The sequence below is a fragment of the Arvicola amphibius genome, chromosome 4 (assembly GCF_903992535.2).
Source record: "Arvicola amphibius chromosome 4, mArvAmp1.2, whole genome shotgun sequence".
In the NCBI taxonomy this organism is placed as follows: domain Eukaryota; kingdom Metazoa; phylum Chordata; class Mammalia; order Rodentia; family Cricetidae; genus Arvicola; species Arvicola amphibius.
Window position 1 is genome coordinate 33,796,237 of NC_052050.1, and position 20,865 is coordinate 33,817,101.

General features: G+C 44.1%; 2 non-coding genes across 2 annotated transcripts; both read right to left on the reverse strand.

Annotated features, from left to right (window-relative positions):
• Positions 1-2,948: 2,948 nt before the first annotated feature.
• Positions 2,949-3,165, reverse strand: LOC119813911. Its single transcript, XR_005285342.1, has one exon. It is a non-coding gene; the product is annotated as a small nucleolar RNA U3 (small nucleolar RNA).
• A 5,171-nt stretch (positions 3,166-8,336) lies between these two features.
• Positions 8,337-8,553, reverse strand: LOC119813756. The gene has a single exon (XR_005285218.1). It is a non-coding gene; the product is annotated as a small nucleolar RNA U3 (small nucleolar RNA).
• Between the last annotated feature and the right edge of the window lie 12,312 nt (positions 8,554-20,865).

Sequence of the window (20,865 nt, forward strand, 5' to 3'; positions counted from 1 at the left end):
AGAAGGGAGAAAACTTTTCAGAATGGGGATAAAAGATTACTGAACTACTACAGTTTCTTAATCTTTTTTATTGTTTTTATTGAGCTATATATTTTTCTCTGCTCCCCTCCCTCCCCCCTCCTTTTCTACTCTCTCCCATGATTCCTCACACGCCCAATTTACTGAGGAGATCTTGTCTTATTCTGTTCCCCGGATAGATTAGATCCATGTATGTCTCTCTTAGGGCCGTCTTTGTTATCTAGGTTCTCTGGGGTTGTGGACTGTAGGTTTTCTTTTGTTTTATGTCTAAAAGTCACTTATGAGTGAATACATATTGCATTTGTCTTCCTGGGTCTGGGTTACCTCATTCAATATGACGTTTTCTAGATCCATCCATTTGCCCAGTTTCTTCATCTAACTTAACCCTTATAACAACGAGTTACTAAATCTAATTTACAAAGAAACAAATTCAGTCTGAGAAATTGTTGAAAGATTAGCAGTTGGTAAATAAGCAAAATAAAACAAAAACTGGACATAATTCCTCACCCACGCAAGTCCACACACACTTTCTAGAAAACAACAAAAGGCAAGAAAGCATGTAACTGCCAAAACTAAAATAAAACAAACACCAAAGCCAGGCATTAGCTGCTAATGTTTGTAATCTTAGCACTAGGAGGCTAAGGCCAAGATCTGTCACAATGAGATCCTACTTCCTCTTTGCTGTGGAATATTATTTTAAGGTGTGTTACTTTTGTTTACGATGTGGAACATTTGTTTTAATGATGCAAAAATGTGCTGCATTCTTTTATGTTGCATTTGTTTAACTCTGTGAAGCTGTGTTACTTTGGCTGTCTAAAACACCTGATAATCTAATAAAGAGATGAATGACCAATAGCAAGGAAGGAGAAAGAATAAGTAGGGCTGGAAGGCAGAGAGAAAAAAACAGGAGTAGAAATCTGGGAAGGAGGAAGAGCAAGAGAGAACATGCAGAGGAGGATGTCAGGGGCCAGTCACCCAGCTACACAGCAAGCCACAGAAGAAAGAAAGGTAAACAGAAATAAATATAAAAGCCCAGAGGCAAATGATAGATGAAACAATTTAAGAAAAGCTGGCTAGAAACCAAGACAAGATAATGCTAGGCATTCAGAAGAAAATCATAGGCCTCTATATATTTATCTGGAAGCTGGGTAGCAGCCCCCCAAAAGAACAAAGAGTAAAAGAGCCAAAAAGTAAAAGAAAACAAACAAATACACATCTTCTCCTTCTTCTCTTAACCGCCCCCACCCACAAGGTTTCTCTATGTAGCATGACTGTTCTGGAACTCAGGCTATTTCTTTACACCAAACTGGCCTTGAATTTACAGAGATCTGCCTGCCTTTGCCTGCCAAGTGCTGGAATTATAAGCATGTACCACCACACATGAGACACTATTTTAAAAAAAAATTAAGTACACTTGTAATAAAAATCACTCACTGTTCTCTCCCTCTGTTTCCCAAAGGAAAATGGACACTGCAATAAAACAATACCAAAAGCCTGCTTTGTGCCTAGGAGAGGGTGTTAGCTACGGATTGTAGATTCTTTGTGATATATTAATGTTTTAAGGCAGAGGAAAAGTATGCTCCTATGAAAATGCTTTCATGATTCAAACTTTACACACCCCTGCCAGCTTCAGCTCTTGAAGTTTTTCTGAATTCAGCTCAAATATTATTTCCTTCAGGAAATCTCAGCTGACTTGGTCAAACTGACTTTTTTATATGTCATAAGCATTTCAACTTAAGAGATTTTATTACACTACAGTTCTATGTGGTTTGTTCCATGCTAAGTAGCAAACTTCATAAAGATGCTGTTATCATGACTCTTTCATATCATACACACAGTACCCAAAAATGGTCTCTACATAGGCAAGTGACAGAGTAAAATGAAAACAAAATGATCAGACTGCTGAGATAATGGCTCTTCCATGTGATGCTCGTCCAGAGGACCTTAGTTTGAATGACAGCACCAAGGTCAGGTGGTTCACAACTCCAGGTTGGGGCGTGTGCACTCCTCAGTCACACATACAGAGAGAGATTATTTAAATATTAAAATGAAAAAAAAGATCCCTAATGGCCTGGGACTTGGAGGCTCTACTAAGCCACGCAAAAACGATTTACCTGATGGATATTTCATCATAGTACTGTAAGAAAAATTATGGGGCTGGAGAGATGGCTCAGTGGTTAAGAGGACCGCCTACTCTTCCAAAGATCCTGAGTTCAATTCCCAGCAACATGGTGGCTCACAACCATCTGTAATGAGACCTGGCGCCCTCTTCTGGCCTGCAGGCAGAGCACTGAGAATACTGTATACATAATAAATAAATATTTTTGAAGATTTATTAATTTATTATGTATACAACATTCTGCTTCCATGTACGCCCGGATGCCAGAGAGGGGGCCAATCTCATGGTTGTGATATATAGTATATATTTATATGTAAATATATATTTATATATTAAAATATAAACATATATTATAAGCATACATATAAATATAATATATAATATATAAATGCAGTTATAAATTTTTCTTTAAAGTTGATTTACAACTTATCTGTATGACTTATGTTGGCATTATATATACACATATATATATCATATATATTATATATACACACACACACACATATATATACACACACATATTGCATGTCTGTACCAGGTGTCCACAGAGACCTAAGAAGGGAATCTAATGTCCTGGAACTGGACAGCATATTCATGTTTAAACAGTCCCATTTTACGCCTCTGTCTAGGCTGAAATTAGAAGTGTGTGCCAATTGTACTACTCAACTCTTGAATTAAGAAAACAAACCAACGAAGTGTTAAAGGTTTCAAGCAACATATCTTTTAAAACAAAAACCCTACCCGCAGAAATTGACCAGAAAATGCAAATAGTATAGCTGTCTTTAGCAACCACAACTGATAAAAGCCGAAGTCCACTCAGACTGCGCTCCCTCCCTCTCACCCTCCCAGAAGGGAGAGAAGAACGATCATCAATGGCAGGAGGCAGCTGCAGGAAAGCAGCACCTAGAGCCGGCTTCACGCTCAGGAGGGAACACTACGTCTCGTCCTCGTGGTTTCGGGTGCTCTACACAGTCAGAGAAACTTCTCTAGTAACGAACTATAGAAATGATCCCTGAAAGTATAGTCTTAATCTCACGTCGCCCGGCTCGCCGCACTGCACCCAGCGCGCTCACATCTTACTCACGGCGAGCACCGCGACCTGCTCGCCGCATTGCCCTTGCGCGCTGCTATTACGGACACACTGCATTGGCACAAACGGGGACACGTTCCCCGCTGAACGTCGCCCGCTACCAAGTCCACGGGACGCTTCAGTTGCCACAGTTCTCCAAGTCCGCGGGAAAGAGGCGCTGACGCTAATTAGCATACGATCGCTAAACAGCCAATCGACTGCCAGCTCTGTGTCGCCCCGTCCCACTTCCGCCTGCGTCGGGTCGCGAGTCACCGGCGGCCACACCCGGTCCTGAAGCCTGCGGTCGCGCTTCCGCCCTGGCGGCGCTGGCCTCGCCCAGCCACGCTGCCGTCAGCCCCCGTCAGCCCCCGTCTGCCCCAAGCCGGAGGCTCCGCGGAGCCACCCGGTGTTCTCGGCCGCACGCAGCCTTGGACCCCCGGCCCAAGCCAGAGTCCTTTCGTGACGAATAAAACGAAAAAGTACGACGGGAAAGTGGCAGTTCAAGGGCTACACACTCTATTAAATAAATTCTGTACGGTGACCATAGAAGCACAGATGAAAGAAACTGCATGATGGAGGACTAGGGAAATTAAGGCACGTGCATTTTCCCAAGTGTAAGGCCAGCTTTGCTTAGCCACAAAGTGAAACCGTTTGTAAAACAACCAAAAATCTCCAGACTCAAACACTTGCTATTTTTGTTGCATACAAACTAAGTTTATGATAATTTAAAATACATAAAATTTGGGGGTTAGAGAGATGGCTCAGGGGTTAAGAGCACTGGCTGTTCTTCCCGAGGTCCTGAGTTCAATTCCCAGAAATCATCTGAAATGAGATCTGATGTCCTCTTCTGGCCTACTGGCAGACATGCGGGTAGATCACACCATCCATAATAAAATCGTTTAAAAACAAACAAACAAAAACAGAAAAAAGAGGAGAAAGATGGAGAAGGAGGGAGGAGGAGGAGAAGGTAAAGTAATTTCCCCAGCTGCCAAGATAGCCATATACTATCAACTGATATAAAACATTAAGGTAGGTTTTAGATCAGACTGGGTGTCCTGCTTATGGATTTTAAGAAAACTATTACCGAAAAATACAATCTTATTTACAAGGGCATGTAGCCAACTGTGTAATTTGTTGAGCCAAGGTAAATAGTGCAAAGTAACCTAATTGAGGTGCCAGGTACAGAAATTAACTCCCTGCATGGATTCCTAACTCAGTTTTCTGGCCTTTGTTCAGACACCACAGGATAAGATTCCCTAACTGGCCAAGGCTGGTTACAAAATATAAACTAACTTCATATTCCCAAGAGTTACAGCTTCCCTTTGCATGGTCAAGGGTTAAACACCTTTTAATGTCACTGTACTCTGGAGAGTGCACCGCAAGATGCTTCTCAGCTACAGCTCGGCTCAGCGCAGCTTGCACTCTCTTTCTGACGACAATGGCTCTTCATTAATAAACAGTCTTTAGTATGAGGAACCCGGCTTTTATGACCACTAACTACAAAATGTTTTAGCACTAAAACGTATAGGATATAACACACGGTTTCCTTATTTCCTTCAGCCTCCTTAGTAGCTTAATTTTATAAGACTACCTCTACAAACTAAGTAACAGAAAGACACCTCCTATTGTAGCTGCGGTTTGCAGCCCACTAATTAGGGAGTCAATTGAAAGAATGTGCTCTTTTTTGCTATGTGACAATTAATCTGGATTTATTGCTTAGAAACTGTCGAGAAGACTGTTCATTATCATTTACTTAAGAAATGGTATGTGAGCTTCAGATGTAATGCCTGCAAATTTTGTGGGTCTTTATAGGCTGTGTAGAACAAAGAAAACTAGGGGAAACTGGCAGAACTCAATATGGCATAAACTGGGAGAAACTGGCAGACTCCATCATGAGAAACTAAAGAGTGCTCCCATCAACAAAAACGCGTGCTCGCTCCTTTTTTCCCTCGGAATCCCTCAGATGAATTCCTAAGGTCACTAGGATTGTGGAGTTTTTTCTTTGAACCCCGATTGTGTCCAGAAGCTAGATCTTTTAGGCCGTGATATTGCTGTGGAATTGAACTCAAGACATCTGTAAGAGCAGTCAGTGCTCTTAATCTCTGAGTTATCTCTCCAGCCCCCAAGTGCTGGAATTAAAGGCATGTGGCACCACCACCTGGTTTATGCTAACTCTTGATGACGGATTTTTACTCTGGGTTTAGAGTTTGTCCTTGGAAAGTATGTGCTCTACACCTCTGCCATCACATCTGTATGTCCAGCATCAACGGTGGGATGAAACTGCTCCTGTGTTAGGCTTTTATCCCCATATCGCTGGCAAAGCCATCAACGTGTCTATCTTTTCAGTTTGCTACTCCCACTCAACTGTATGTTCTAGGAGGGCTGGATATGAAAATCACTCAATGTTATTTAATAGTTTCCAAAGTCAGACAATCCAAGGCCAGCACTGTGCTAAAAATTAAAGTTATTTATTTATGGAAGCTTAGACACTTCCAGAATGGGTTTTATCTCCCCCACACACATTTTTTCGTTTGTTTTTCAAGAGAGGGTTTTGGAGCCTGTCCTGAAACTTGCTTTGAAGACCAGGCTGGGCCTTGAACTCACAGAGATCCGCCTGCCTCTGCCTCGTTCATGCTGAAATTAAAGGCGTGCCCAGCCTTTTTTTTTTTCTTGTAGCTAAATGCAGAAACTGCAGCCCCCATTTCCTTCACTTTGCACTACAAATAAAGCTCACTGGCCTGGAAATAACCTCTTTCTATGAACCTTTGCCCAATGAACAGGATTCAGACAAAATTTTACAACCGTCACCAGAAAAGGTGGGCGACACAGGGGAATAATTAGGCTGTTTTATGCGTTCCCATGCAAGATGCCCTAGCTCACACAACAGTGATAACTGACTGTACCTGTCTAACTGTGACAGATGGCTGTGTGGCCAGGTTTGCCACTCCTACAGCACTTTACTTCAGTCAGTGCAGTCTTTTTGTTTTGGTTTGGGTTTTTTTGTTTTTTTTTTTTTTTTTTTTGTTATTTGAGACAGAGTTTCCCTGTAGCTTTGGCGCCTGTCCTGGAACTAGCTCTATAGACCAGACTGTCCTCGAACTCACAGAACTCTCTTCCTCCTGAGTTCTGGTATTAAAGGCATGTGCCTCAACCACCCAGCATCGTCTTTTCTTTCTTTTTTTTTTTTTTTTTTTGGTTTTTCGAGACAGGTTTTTCTCTGCAGCTTTTTTAGAGCCTGTCTGGAACTAGCTCTTGTAGACCAGGCTGGCCTCGAACTCACAGAGATCCGCCTGCCTCTGCCTCCCGAGTGCTGGGATTAAAGGCGTGTGCCACTACCGCCCGGCAGCATCGGCTTTTCTTCAGTGATTTTTTTTTTTAAATACCTGTAGCTCTGTTGGTGTATTAATTTCCGTGTCCTCTATTTCACTGGTCTATGTGGTCTATTTCTGCCAGTGTCATGCATGCTCTTTGTTAGACTATTCTTGAAGTATGATTTTTTCCTCTCTCTCTCCCTCTCTCTCCCTCCCTCCCTCCCTCTCTCCCTCTCTCTCTTCTCTCTCTTTTTGAGACAGGGTTTCTCTGTGTGGCCCTGGCCATAATGGAACTCAATCTGTAGAGGAGGTTGGCCTTGAACTCGCAGCGATCCACCTGCCTCTGCCTCCTGAGTGCTGGGATTTAAGGAGTGCATCACCATCGCACAACTGGAAGTATGATTTGAAATGAAGTTCTATTTTACTCTTTCTTGTTAGGATTCTGTAGATGATCAGAAAAAACAGAATAAATACTTAAAATACTTTTTGCAAAAGAAATGTAAAAAAAAGTTGGGTAGTGGTAGCCCACAGAGGACAGCCAAGGTTGTTACACTGAGAAACCCTTTCTCAAGGAAAGAAATGTCTTATATTGGCTTCCATTGTGTGGGCTTGGTATCTGCATGGCTACAGGTTGGGAAACCAGCAGTTGCTCAATCCACAAGAGTAACATCTCCAACATTCCCAACCTGGCTGAAGACCTGCAGGAGAGACGCTAGTCTTCTGTCCACTTGAAAAGCTAAAGAAGCTGTGTTATGATGTCAAAGGATGGCAGGAACAGGGTAGGGTATATGCACTCACCCACAATGAGCAAAGGCAGCAAGGCTTTCCCTCAAACTGCTTAATATCTAGGCTGCCAGGGAAGATGGAGCCCACTCTTGGAGAGGGTCTTCGCCCACCCCAACTAATCATTCTAGAAAGTATCCTCACAGATCCAACCAGAAGTGTTTCTCTTACTTAGTATCAGATATAATCAATGCTTATCACCAAGATCAGTCACCATATAAGACTGGCTTTTCCTGGTCTACTGTGTAATTGTGATTTATGAGAGGGTCTCATGTAGCCCGGGCTGGTCTTCAGCTTGGTATATAGTTTAGGATGACCCAGAACCGAACATCTTCTGCCTTTATTTCCCAAGTGCTGGGATAACAAGTATGTTCTACCATGCCTCTACACCCTAATTTCTTTCTCAGCAAACTCCTTACTGCACATACAGAAAAACTACTAATGCTAAGTGTGGTGTCCCGAGTCTGTAACCCGGACTTGGGAGGTGGTGGCAAAGGGTCACTGCAAGTTTGAGGCCAATACGTGGCAAATACACAAGAAATGTGACCGGCTTTACAGGTAGAGCGATTCTGTATCCCACTACTGTGCTCAAAGTGTCTACCACATCTAAGAATTTTCTAGTGGTGAATTTGGGGTATAACATCACAACACCTAGAAACAGGGAAAACGTGACATCTTTTTTCACTAAAAAGTTTTTTTCTTGACGTATCACTCTAAAATTTCAGCGACTATACTCAAAAAAAGATATAGTAGACCCAGTAGTAAGACTCCTTCCGGATTTTTCTCGTTCAGCAAAAAGTTAGCTTAGAGGTTTGTCAAAGAAAGCAAACTAAAACAAAACAAAACTCCACAGATGGGCGGTGGTGGCAGACGACTTTATGGAAGGTTTTTCTTGGGTTCAAGACAAGTTAAGAGACTAAGTATGTAATTCAAGACTACAAAAGACCCTAGCTGAAGAATCCAGGTTCCATTGTTAAAAATCAAAATAACTGAGCTAAATAAATCTATTTCTGGTAATCACAATAAAAAACCGAAGTCCACTCAGACTGCGCTCCCTCCCTCTCACCCTCCCAGAAGGGAGAGAAGAACGATCATCAATGGCAGGAGGCAGCTGCAGGAAAACAGCACCTAGAGCCGGCTTCACGCTCAGGAGGGAACACTACGTCTCGTCCTCGTGGTTTCGGGTGCTCTACACAGTCAGAGAAACTTCTCTAGTAACGAACTATAGAAATGATCCCTGAAAGTATAGTCTTAATCTCACGTCGCCCGGCTCGCCGCACTGCACCCAGCGCGCTCACATCTTACTCACGGCGAGCACCGCGACCTGCTCGCCGCATTGCCCTTGCGCGCTGCTATTACGGACACACTGCATTGGCACAAACGGGCACACGTTCCCCGCTGAAAGTCGCCCGCTACCAAGTCCACGGGACGCTTCAGTTGCCACAGTTCTCCAAGTCCGCGGGAAAGAGGCGCTGACGCTAATTAGCATACGATCGCTAAACAGCCAATCGACTGCCAGCTCTGTGTCGCCCCGTCCCACTTCCGCCTGCGTCGGGTCGCGAGTCACCGGCGGCCACACCCGGTCCTGAAGCCTGCGGTCGCGCTTCCGCCCTGGCGGCGCTGGCCTCGCCCAGCCACGCTGCCGTCAGCCCCCCGTCTGCCGCAAGCCGGAGGCTCCGCGGAGCCACCCGGTGTTCTCGGCCGCACGCAGCCTTGGACCCCCGGCCCAAGCCAGAGTCCTTTCGTGACGAATAAAACGAAAAAGTACGACGGGAAAATGGCAGTTCAAGGCCTACACACTCTATTAAATAAATTCTGTGGTTGAAGGGGTTGGTGGCTCACTTCTGTTATCCCTTGCACTTGGAAAGTGAAGGCTAGAGGATCAGGAGTTTTACGTCAGTCTTAGAATTTGAAGCCAGCCGCAGCTACATGAAATCCTGTCTAAAAAGATCAAACAGAAATCAGCGTTTTGAGATTCCGTATTTCCTCTACTCTAAAAGAGAAACGGGGAAAAGGGCAAAGTGAAGCAATTACTAGTATAATTACTGGACTCATACTTGATCATTATTTAATCTGTCATACCATTTTATCATTTACCAATAGGAAAAGGACTATTTCCCTTATAGATGTTACATTGCCTGTTATCGGTCATACACAGGGAAAGAGTTGGTTCTAATTCTTCCTGGTACTAAAAGCAATGCCATACTTGGGAAGTGAGGAAGGCTAAAGTCAGTTAAATTCTGAATGAATGTGGTTGATGACATGGGCACATCCATGTAAGGACCACTCAGACTCATGGAAAAAGAGAGAGCAAAACTTTCCTTTGGTTCATATGCAGATGTTGATAGTGTGTAGAAAAAATGTCCACCATTCCTTTCTCTCCTCCCACAGAGTTTATATCTGAAGACTGCTCCCATACAAACCCTGGTCTGTGATAATGATAATTCAATATTTAAGACTTTCCCATTCTTCATTCTACCTTCTCTGTTCTGTTTTTGTTGTTTACTTGCTTTTGAGACAGGGTCTCACTATGTCACTCTGACAGGCCTAAAACTCCCTTTGTAGAGCAGGCTGGCCTTAAACTGACAGAGACCCCTTTGCCCCTGCCTCCCAGTTGCTGGGATTAAAGGCCGTACCACCATGGCCTGGTTACATTCTGCATTTTGAGAAACTCCTCACTACACATTCTATCCCTTGGTCTCCTCTCCTCTGAGTAGATGCTCCAATAGCACATGGATCTGAACATCTCTCTAGGAGAATTAGTCACAAGTTTGAGGTTAGATTAGGCTACATACTAAGTTCCATACCAGTTAGGTAAACAGAGTGAGAACCATCTTCAAAGTTATCAGGGTGCTGAAGAGATGGTTCTGCAGATAAGAGTGCTTGCTGCTCTATCAGAGGGCTGCGTCCCAGCACCTGCAACAGGCAGGTCACAAATGCCTGCAACTCCAACTCCAAAGGATCTGATGCCCTTTTGTCCTCCATGGATCCTGCACACACATATATGCACGTGCATGCGCGTGTGTGCACACACACACAAATATGTTTAAGAAATAATTAAAGGGGGGGCTAGAGAGATGGCTCAATGGTTAAGAACATTGCCTGCTCTTCCAATGGTCCTGAGTTCAATGCCCAGCAACCACATAGCGGCTCACAACCATCTGTAATGAGGTCTGGTGCCTTCTTCTGGCCTGCCAGCATACACACAAACAGAATACTATATACAAAATAAATAAATAATTTTTTTTTTTTTTTTGGTTTTTCGAGACAGGGTTTCTTCCGTAGCTTTGTAGCCTGTCCTGGAGCTAGCTCTTGTAGATCAGGTTGGCTTCGAACTCACAGAGATCCGCCTGCCTCTGCCTCCCAAGTGCTGGGATTAAAGGCGTGCGCCACCACCGCCCGGCTAAATAAAGAAATAGGCCGAAGCCGGGCGGTGGTGGCGCACGCCTGTAGTCCCAGCACTTGGGAGGCAGAGGCAGGCGGATCTCTGCGAGTTCGAGGCCAGCCTGGTCTACAAGAGCTAGTTCCAGGACAGCTAAGGCTGTTAAAAACTCTCAGCTACTGCTCCAGGGCCATGCATGCCTGGCGCCATACTCCCCTCCACAATGGTCACCCACTCACCTACTGAGACTGTAAGCAAGTCCCCAATTAAACTTTTTATAAGTTGCCGTGATCATGGTGTCTCTTCACAACAACAGAGTAGCTAAGACAGTGCCGCTCAGGTGTCAGCCCTCACATTCCCCTTGTCTGAAAGAGTCTCTTCGTTTGCTACTTTGCACAGGCTAGATAGTCTGCAAGCCCCCAGGGATTCCTTTTTCTCCCCTTCACCTCTCACTGTAGGAGCACTGCGATGACAGCTGCGTGCCACTGCAACCAAGCTTTGAGTTCTGAGTCACACTCGGCGCCGCACACTTTCAGGCCAAGCCTTTTACACACTGGACGGTCTCCCTGCCCACAATGCACTCTGTCTGTGCAGCTCTTCTGTTTTCCACGTGTGAAGAGAGCTTGCTGTGTTTCTAGTCTCACACAACAGTCTCACACTCAGCTGCCAGGGTTACAAGCATGTGACACTGTTTCTTGACTGCAAGCCTGTGGGGTTTGGCTTTGGGGTGTGATTTGAGACAGGGTCTTTTTTATTTGGTTTTGTTTTTTGAGACAGGGTTTCTCTTCATACCTTTGGAGCCTGTCCTGGAACTTACTTTGTAGACCAGGCTGGCCTTGAACTCATAAGACCAGCCTGCCTCTGCTTTCCCAGTGCTGAGATTAAAGGCATAGGGTCTGAGTTTCTCTGTGTAGCTCTAGCTGCCCTAGAACTCCCTCTGTAGACCAGGCTGGCCTCGAATTTACAGAAATCCACCTGCCTCTGCCTCCTCAAGTGCTGGGATTTAAAGGAGTGAGCAGCTGCCTCCTTTTCTAGGGTGTCCTTGAATTTATGATGATCTGCCTCTCTAAAACTCTCATATGCTTGGATTAAAAATAGGAGCCATCACACCTGTGTTAGGTGGTTTGTTTTTGATAGGTGTCTCTTATGTAGCCAGGGGTGACACCCCAGGGCTGTGACTGGAGGCATACACTGCTCACCTAAGAAAGATGATCCCTAAAATTGATGATTAACATAAACAACTCCCATTAAAGAACAGAGAAAGGGAAAAGACCATAAAAGAAAATGACCATGTGTAGTGCTCAAAGGAATTCCTGAGTGTGTATTGTTTGCATGACCATAGCTTTTGAAGGACAAAAAATTTCAGCCCTATGGCAGTGGCAAAGCTTTCCCAACATGAGGCTCAGAGATTACAAAGCCTTCAAGTTTTAATGTTGACAGTGCGTAGAGAAAATGTCCACCATAGCTTCCTCCCCCCATTAGAGCCTGAAGCGTGCCTTACCCAGATTACCTTAGACCTGCCTTCTTGCTCAGCTGTATGCAATAACCCCTTCTCTGTGTTCAAATGTGGATAATAAACATGCTGAGCTTCTCCACACCAACCATTCTGTATCCATGTGTCTGCTGTTTCTTTAGTATTTATAACTTCTTCATCCTCTCACCCCTAGTCAGCATTCCTGAACCTGAGCTGTGTAAGGACCAGGCTATGGGTCAATACTGGAAGGTCTAATCTGAGTATATTTTCATAAGGTAAAAAATTGAAAATGGAGCAGAAAAACAGAAAATAATGTCAAAATGGTTGCTCAATTTGGTAAATGATTCTAATTTCTATATATAAGACAATCAATAAATCAGAGGCAGAATAAATATAAAGAAAACTATCAAGAAAAACAACTAAGGGGGCTGGAGAGATGGCTCAGAGGTTAAGAGCATTGCCTGCTCTTCCAAAGGTCCTGAGTTCAATTCCCGGCAACCACATGGTGGCTCACAACCATCTGTAATGAGGTCTGGTGCCCTCTCCTGGCCTGCAGGAATACACACAGACAGAATATTGTATACATAATAAATAAATAAATACTTAAAAAAAGAAAAACAACTAAGAGTCAGGTGTGGTGGTTCACACCTTTAACCCCAGCACTCAGGAGGCAGAGGCACCTTGATTTCTGTGAGTTTGAGGCCAGCTTGGTCTGCAAAGCAAGTTCCAGGACAGCCAGGACTGTTACACAAAGAAACCCTGTCTTGGGTGGGGGGGAAAGAGGGTGGGACACAGCTCAGGATTGTCATACTAAACAAGAGAGCTCTGTATGTACTCACAGATACTTTTCTGTGCATATTTCTGATACAAATGTGAATATTGTTACTGTATTGTGCTTTTTGTATTGTGTTAATTGATTTGTTTCTCTCTCCAATAAACAATGAATTCCTTGATGGTAAAAAAGAAAAGAAACCAGGCATTGGTGGCGCACGCCTTTAATCCCAGAATTTGAGAGGCAGAGGCCAGCCTGATCTACAGAGCTAGTTCAAAAAAAAAAAAAAAAAAAAAAAAAAGAAAGAAACTAAAAGCTCAAGACCAGATAAGGTAGAACATATCCATAATCCTAGTACTCAGGAGCAGAATTCAAGAGGATTAACACTAAATTTGAGAGCAACCTGGGCTAAAGGTGAGCACAAAGCAGTCTGGGTTAGAGAAAAACTCTCCCTCCAGGCAGGCGAGGGAGGGGCTGAGATATGAGGCCTTGCCTCAGCTGTTAAAAGCCTTAGCTGCTCTTCCAGAGGAGCCATGTTTGCCACACCTGCATAACAGCCCACAGCCATCAATAACTCCAGTTCCAGGGATCTGACACCCTCTTCTGGTCTCCTTAAGCACTAGGCACACAGACAAAACACTCATACATGTATGAAGCACAGCTTAAGAGTAGGCATTGGAGAAACCAGAATTGTCAATCACAGGCCTATTTTCTTCAATGGAAAGAAATGAATGATGCCTGACCAGCTGAAATGCTGGGGAGATGTGTTCAAACAACCTGGTGATCCTTTGCTATTCCATTAAGAGCCAGCCTCCACCTAAATCCCCCAATATCCTGAGAATTGTTTAGGTCAATATCCTGAGCTTTGTTTCTCAGTAAATAGAAGACATCCTATGAAAGAGGCCACAGACTCTATCACACATCCTCCTTCTAGCCCCTAGCCCTGAGCTCTGTTTATCAGCTAACAGATTCATTCTTATACTCTGTGAGCACCATTCATAGATCGCCCGTTCCTTAAGTCTTAAGTTTCTGTGCTAGACCTGAGTGTTTGCTTACTGTCCATACATTAGATAGGGAAAAAGCTAATGCAAATTCCAGCCACAATGAGAATTCCAAACTGGAACTAAAAATACATAGCACAATCAAGGGTGAAGCCTTCGTCCCTCTGATTACAGGTGTACCACTGGCTTGTATGAGATTGATCCTCATAGGTTCCTATTGCATGCTTGTCCCCAGTTGATGGGGAAGGATTAGCTATGGAGTTGTGTCACTAGAGGTGTGGATGTCAAGTGTCTGTCTCTGCCTGTGGATCAGCATGTAGCTCTCAGCTACTTCTCTAGCAAACTGCCTGCCTGTGTCCTCAATGGTCCCTGCTATGATGGCAATGGACCAGCCCTCAAACTGTGAGCATGTCCACTGTTAGATACTAATTTGCTCTGGACATGAGGATTTTTTTGTTTGTTTTTTCAAAACAGGGTTTCACTGTGTAGCCTTGGCTATCCTGGAATTCACTCTGTAGACCACACTGGACTCAGACATCCCCCTGCCTCTTTGCTTCCCAAGACCACCACCGCTCAGCTACTAGTCATGCTGTTTCTTCACAGCAATGAACAAAAACAGCAAACATGGCCAGGTCTGAGTGTCTGTTCAGGAAAGGGCCCAGAGCAAAGGTAGATCTGCCTAGATTCTGCAAAGGTGACAATGCTGGCTCACAAGGACTGGACAGAGACTTCCAGAGGGTTTATCTTGACACTCAACACCTAAGAATTGGTTCTGGGTGGTAAGTCTCAACCACTGAGACTTTTTATCCTAATGTTTAGCTGCCAATTTTGGGTTACCACCACATTAATTTTGGAAAGAGCAATAAAATCTTGTTCTCTTGGGAAACAAATCTTTCTTATTATAAAAGGTCACAGATGCTTTGCTACTTTGCAAGAGAATCTTGATGTAACGAGACCCCGAAGCTTTGTTATGAACTCCTCCCCCCTCCCCAAAGTTTTATTATGTTTAGACGTGGAAGAAATGTGAGACCAAAATAGGAGAAGCATACCTTGCAAATTTAGGAGCCAATTATATTAAGCCCGCATACTTTATTTTATTTATTTATTGGGCTGCTTTTGTTTTTTTTTTTGTTTGTTTGTTTGTTTTTTTCCCGAGACAGGGTTTCTCTGTGTAGCTTTGGAAGCTGTTCTGGAATGTGCTCTGTAGACCAGGTTGGCCTCGAATTCACAGAGATCTGTCTGCCTCTGCCTCCCCAGTGCTGGGATTAAAGGCATGAGCCACCATCTGGTGCCCCATACTTTATAAAAGTAGGTTTCTACTCAAGAATAAGTTTCTGAGCCGGGCGGTGGTGGCGCACGCCTTTAATCCCAGCACTCGGGAGGCAGAGGCAGGCGGATCTCTGTGAGTTCGAGGCCAGCCTGGTCTACAAGAGCTAGTTCCAGGAGAGGCTCTAAAAAAAAAAAAAAAAAGCTGCAGAGAAACCCTGTCTCGAAAAACCAAAAAAAAAAAAAAAAAAAAGAATAAGTTTCTGTTTCTTAAATCTGATGTAACCTGCAAAACATGTGACCCTGCTTACATGATGTATATTCTTATCTTCCTCTTTGTATTTTTTTAACATTTATTATGTATAGTGTTCTGTCTGCATGTGTGCCTACAGGCCAGAAGAGGGCGCCAGATCTCATTACAGGTGGTTGTGAGCCACCATGTGGATGCTGGGAATTGAACTCAGGACCTTTGGAAGAACAGTCAGCGCTCTTAACCTCTGAGCCATCTCTCCAGCCCCTAGCTATTAATATTTTATCTCTCCCCTATAAAAGGGATGTCAAAAGGCCAGAAGGGGCCGGGCGGTGGTGGCACACGCCTTTAATCCCAGCACTCGGGAGGCAGAGACAGGCGGATCTCTGTGAGTTTGAGGCTAACCTGGTCTACAGAGTAAGTTCCAAGACAGGCCCCAAAGCTACAGAGAAATCCTGTCTCGAAAAACCAAAAAGGAAAGAAGGAGCTACTCTTTAAAATCCCAAGTTAGAGTGAGATAGCTCGCTGGACAGTCCCTCTAAAATAAAGCTAGCCTTAGCTGGATAATTGTGGGACTGGTCTTTCTCTTGAAGATTTTCCCATTTAGCAAAAAGTAAACCACGAGGTCAGTCCCCGGAGGTCACGACCCAGTGCCTGCAAAGTCTCATTCTTCACTTCTGCATGCGCACGCACGTGTGTGTGTGTGTGTGTGTGTGTGTGTGTGTGTTCCTGAGTGTCTCTAGTTTCATCCTTCAGCTTGTAAAAAACAAAGTTACCCTGTGAGGCCCGCTTGCCCAAAAAGCGAGATAACTTCCTGGAATGCTGGGAGCTGTAGTTCTTGGGAAATAACAAGCCAGGAGGTTTTTCTCTCATAAACAAGTTTGTTTGAACCAACTACACTGGATATACTTGATCACATGAAGGAGGGAGATTCATAGGCAGAAAAGACATCAGGATGTATGCTTGTCCCTGATTGGACCTGATGGGAAATGCAGTGAATTATGGGTTTTGCCTTTCTAAATTCTGAAAAATGTGACTTAATGACCATTCCCTGGAAACCCAGGGGTGGACCTGACTAGAGTCCATCTTCCTGGCCAGTATTTATTTAAAGGTTGCTTCAGAGTTGGTTCAAAATTGTGGGACTAGTTTTTTTTTTTTCTTGAGAGTTTCAGGGATCAACAACCTCTCACAGATGACCAACCTCTCAATCCCCTCCAACAAACCACGAGGCCTTTTTCGTGGTGGTGGTGGGGCCCTGCCATGACATATACACATAAAAATAAACGAATCTTTGAAAGAGTGATGTCTGTAGAGATGGTTCAGTATTTAGGAGAGCTTGTTGCAGGAACGTGAGGACCAGAGGCTTTTTTGTTTTTGTTTTTAATTAAAATATAATTACATCACTTCCCCCTTCCCTTTCCTTCAATAGCCCTTCTTGCTCCTCAAACTGATGACCTCTTTTCTTTGTGTATTGTCAGAGGACCAGAGTTCTGATTGTAGCACTCACATAACAAGCCAGGTACTATCCCACAATCACCTGGAACCAGCAATGGGGGCAGAGAAGAACAGGCAGATTAATGGGTTCTTGCTGCCTTCCAGCCAGAGCAAGGCAAACTCTCTGGGTTCAGGGAGAGACCCTGTCTCAAAATGAATAAAGCAGAGTAACAGAAGAAGACACCTGCCACCTCTGGCCTCTGCATGTGCACCCGCACAGCACACACTACACACAAATATACCTACACGCCGACACAAATGAGAAAACTGAAGGAAACCGAAGCTGTGACAAGCTCAATAGAGGCCTAAGACTCAGTAGTTTTCCCTAAGGCAATACCTGGTTCCAAGAAAGACCACAAACTGAGACTACCCAGGCACCACCCAGGAACAGACCATCCAAAGTAGATGTCTAATGTTCCAACCATTGTAGATAGGATCACCTGTCAGCACACACACATCGCTTTTCACCAAGACACCCCTAGATAAATGTCAGCCAATCAGGGGTCCTGAACCTTAGAAATCTCTCACCTCTACCTTTGCTACTATAACCCAACCCCAACTAAGCTCGGGGCTCTCCAATCACTCCAATGTGTTAGACACACTGAGAGTCCGAGTTTGCAAACTTGTGTAAGAATAAAAGCTCTTTGCTTTTACACACAGGACTTGGTCTACTAGTTGGTTTTGCGGCGGCTGGGGGAGGGGTGTCCGTAATCTGGGCATAACAAAGAAGCCAAAGAAAAACAAAATATTGCCGGGCAGTGGTGGCACATACCTTTAATCCCAGCACACAAAAGGCAGAGGCAGGCAGATCTCTGCTCTCTGTGAGTTCTAGGTCAGTGTGGTCTATAGAGCAAGTTCCAGGACAGCCAAGGCTGTTACACAGAGAAACTGTCTCGAAAAACCAAAAAAGAAAGAAAGAAAGAAAGAAAGAAAGAAAGAAGGAAGGAAGGAAGGAAGGAAGGAAGGAAGGAAGGAAGGAAGGAAGGGGAAAGGAAAATCCAAATATCGGGGGTTGGAAAGACCAGAGTTTGTAACCCAGCACCAGCACCACATCAGGTGGCTCAGAACCACCTGCAATTCCAACTCAGAGGACCCGTCACCTCTGGCCTTTGATGATGATTGGACCCACTGCACGCAAAATTTTTTAAAAAATTAAAAAACAGAATACTACATAGACAGAAACAATGATTCCTACGACATTAACTTTCTTATCAGAAATAGCAAATGCCAGGAGCCAGGCATGGGAGCACACACCTATAATCTCAGCACCCAGCTTTGGTTGCTTTTTCATCTGTTTGGCTTAGTTTGGTTCTGGTTTTACTTTTATTACCCTTTTTGTTTATTTATTTGGTTGGTTTTTCAAGACAGTAGCCCTGGCTGTCCTGGAACTCACTCTGTAGACTGGCCTCTAGTCACAGAGATCCACCTGCCTCTGCCTCTTGATTGCTGGGACTAAAGGCACGTGCCACCACCACCACCACCACCACCATCTAGCCTATTTTTATTGCTTTTAATTGTGTGTGAATATGAGACTACAGGAGCCTAAATACACACAAAAGACCTTAAACTTCCACTTCTCGGTTCTGGGAGGATAGGCAGGTGCCCACACATCTGGTTTTCTGCACGGTTCTGAGGACAGAACCTAGGTCTTCACATATGCTAAGCAAACACTGATCCTGCTGATCTCCAACCCTCTTTATTTATTTTTAGAGAGAGAACTGTTAGCACTAGGTTTTCGTTGTTGTTCTTTTTAAGATTTATTTATTATATATACAATGATCTGTCTGCAGGTCAAAAGAAGGCACAAAATCTCATTACAGATGGTTGTGAGTTACCATGGTGGCTGCTGGGAACTGAACTCAGGACCTCTGGAAGAGCAGCTAATGTTCTTAACCTCTGAGCTCCCTCTCCAGCCTGGCACGAGTTTGTTTTTGCATTAGACAGGATTTCATTATATAGATGGGCTGGCCTTGACCTCCGTTTGTAAAGGAAACTGGCCTTGAACTTAGAGATCTGCCTGCCTTTCGCTGCCTCAAGTGCCAGTTTTAAAAGTGTAGGCTACCAAACCCAGCCTTGGCACTGTATTTACCAAACACTGTTCAGAAATGTGGGTCCTGATGCCTCTTCCATGTTACACTGCACTCACCTTTCTTAAGGATCTTCTTCACCTTCACATAACTCCCTTGTCTGGTATACTCATGAAGTTGAGCTTCCAAGGAATCATCGGTTAAGGTACCAAGCTGCACTGGACAAGGGACTGGAAAATGAACAGCCCGAGACATTCTGTTTCAAAAGAGAACAAACAATACATTATTCTAATACCTCACAAACGTAAAGAAGCAAGATTTTTCTCCCTCCTAAAGGAAAATCCTCTCAGAACCAGGACCCTAAAACAAACCCACGGTTTCAGGAAATCTGCCATCCGCTGATTCCCTGAAAGCAGCGACTCCCCCCCCCCCCCCCCCCACACACATCCAGGAGCCCAAGCGTTGCAAAAACAGGCGATTTGATTTATCTCCCTGCTGTTTCAAAAACCAGTTTATCCTGAAAAATAGTTTCTAAGTCTGGTGAAATCATCCCCCTGCACCCCCCCCCCAATTCTAAGGAACGCTCTCCCTCCGCACGGCGCCTTCTCCTGCATGTCCTGCTGGGTATTAAGGCACCATTCTCAAGTCCATAAAAGCCTGCTCTCAGCATTAAAGTCGAACTGAGTTTCTGTGTTTTATTTCTCTTTGCCAATTTAAAAATTGCATTTTTTTAAACTTTAGTTTCTGTGGTGGTTTGAATAAGAATGGCCCCCAAAGGCTCACAGATTTGAATGCTTAGTCATCAGGGCATGGAACTGTTCAAAAAGATCAGAAGAGTTAGGGTTTGTGGCCTTGTGGAAGTATGTCACTAAGTGTAGGCTTTGAGGGTTCAAAAGCTCATGCCAGGTCCAATGTCTGTTTGTCTCCTTCTTTTCCTCGCTTTCCCTTCTCCTTCCCTTCTCTCTGCCTGCAGATCAGGATGTAGTTCTCAGCCACTGCTCTAGGGTCATGAATGCTGTCATGCACTGATCATTATGATAATAAACTAATACCATGGAACTGTAAGCAAGCCCCCAATTAAATGTTTTTTAAAAGAAGAGCTGCCTTGGCCATAGTGATTCTTCACAGCAGTAGAACAATGGCTGAGACAACTTCCTTCTTGGTGGTAAAGAAATGGACCCTACTGCTCACATATGCTCCGCCAGTGCTCAAACACTAAGCTATATTATATCCGCAGGCTTTTGTTTTGCTTTGTTTTTTTTTTACTCTTCAAGCAGAATCTTTTTTTTTTTTTTTTTTTTTTTTTTTTTGGTTTTTCGAGACAGGGTTTCTCTGTGGCTTTAGAGCCTGTCCTGGAACTAGCTCTTGTAGACCAGGCTGGTCTCAAACTCACAGAGATCCGCCTGCCTCTGCCTCCCGAGTGCTGGGATTAAAGGCGTGCGCCACCATCGCCCGGCTCAAGCAGAATCTTGAATTGCTAGCAGGCCTCGAATTTTCAATTCTTCTGTTTCAGTCTCCAGCAACAGTAGGATTCTAGATATTCACCACCAGACCCAGTTTCAGGTTCTTTCTCACTTGGACAATTGATGTAGGTGGCCCGCAATACCTGAGGAAGAATGGCTCCAGGACTCCCCACAGATACTAACCCAAATTCATAGATGCTCAAGTCTCTTATAGAAAATGGAACGGTATTTGCATGTAACTTATACATATGTTCCTAGGAAACTTGAAATGCTGTCTAGATTATTTGTGTATCGAATACAAGCTGAATGCTGTGTAAATAGTTGTTGTGCTGCATGGTTTACAGAGTAAGGCCGAGAAAAAGCCTGTGCGTTTTCACTAGAGATGCAGTTTTGGAGTGAAGGGGTGTGATGCTTAGGATTAACTGCTGGCAGACTC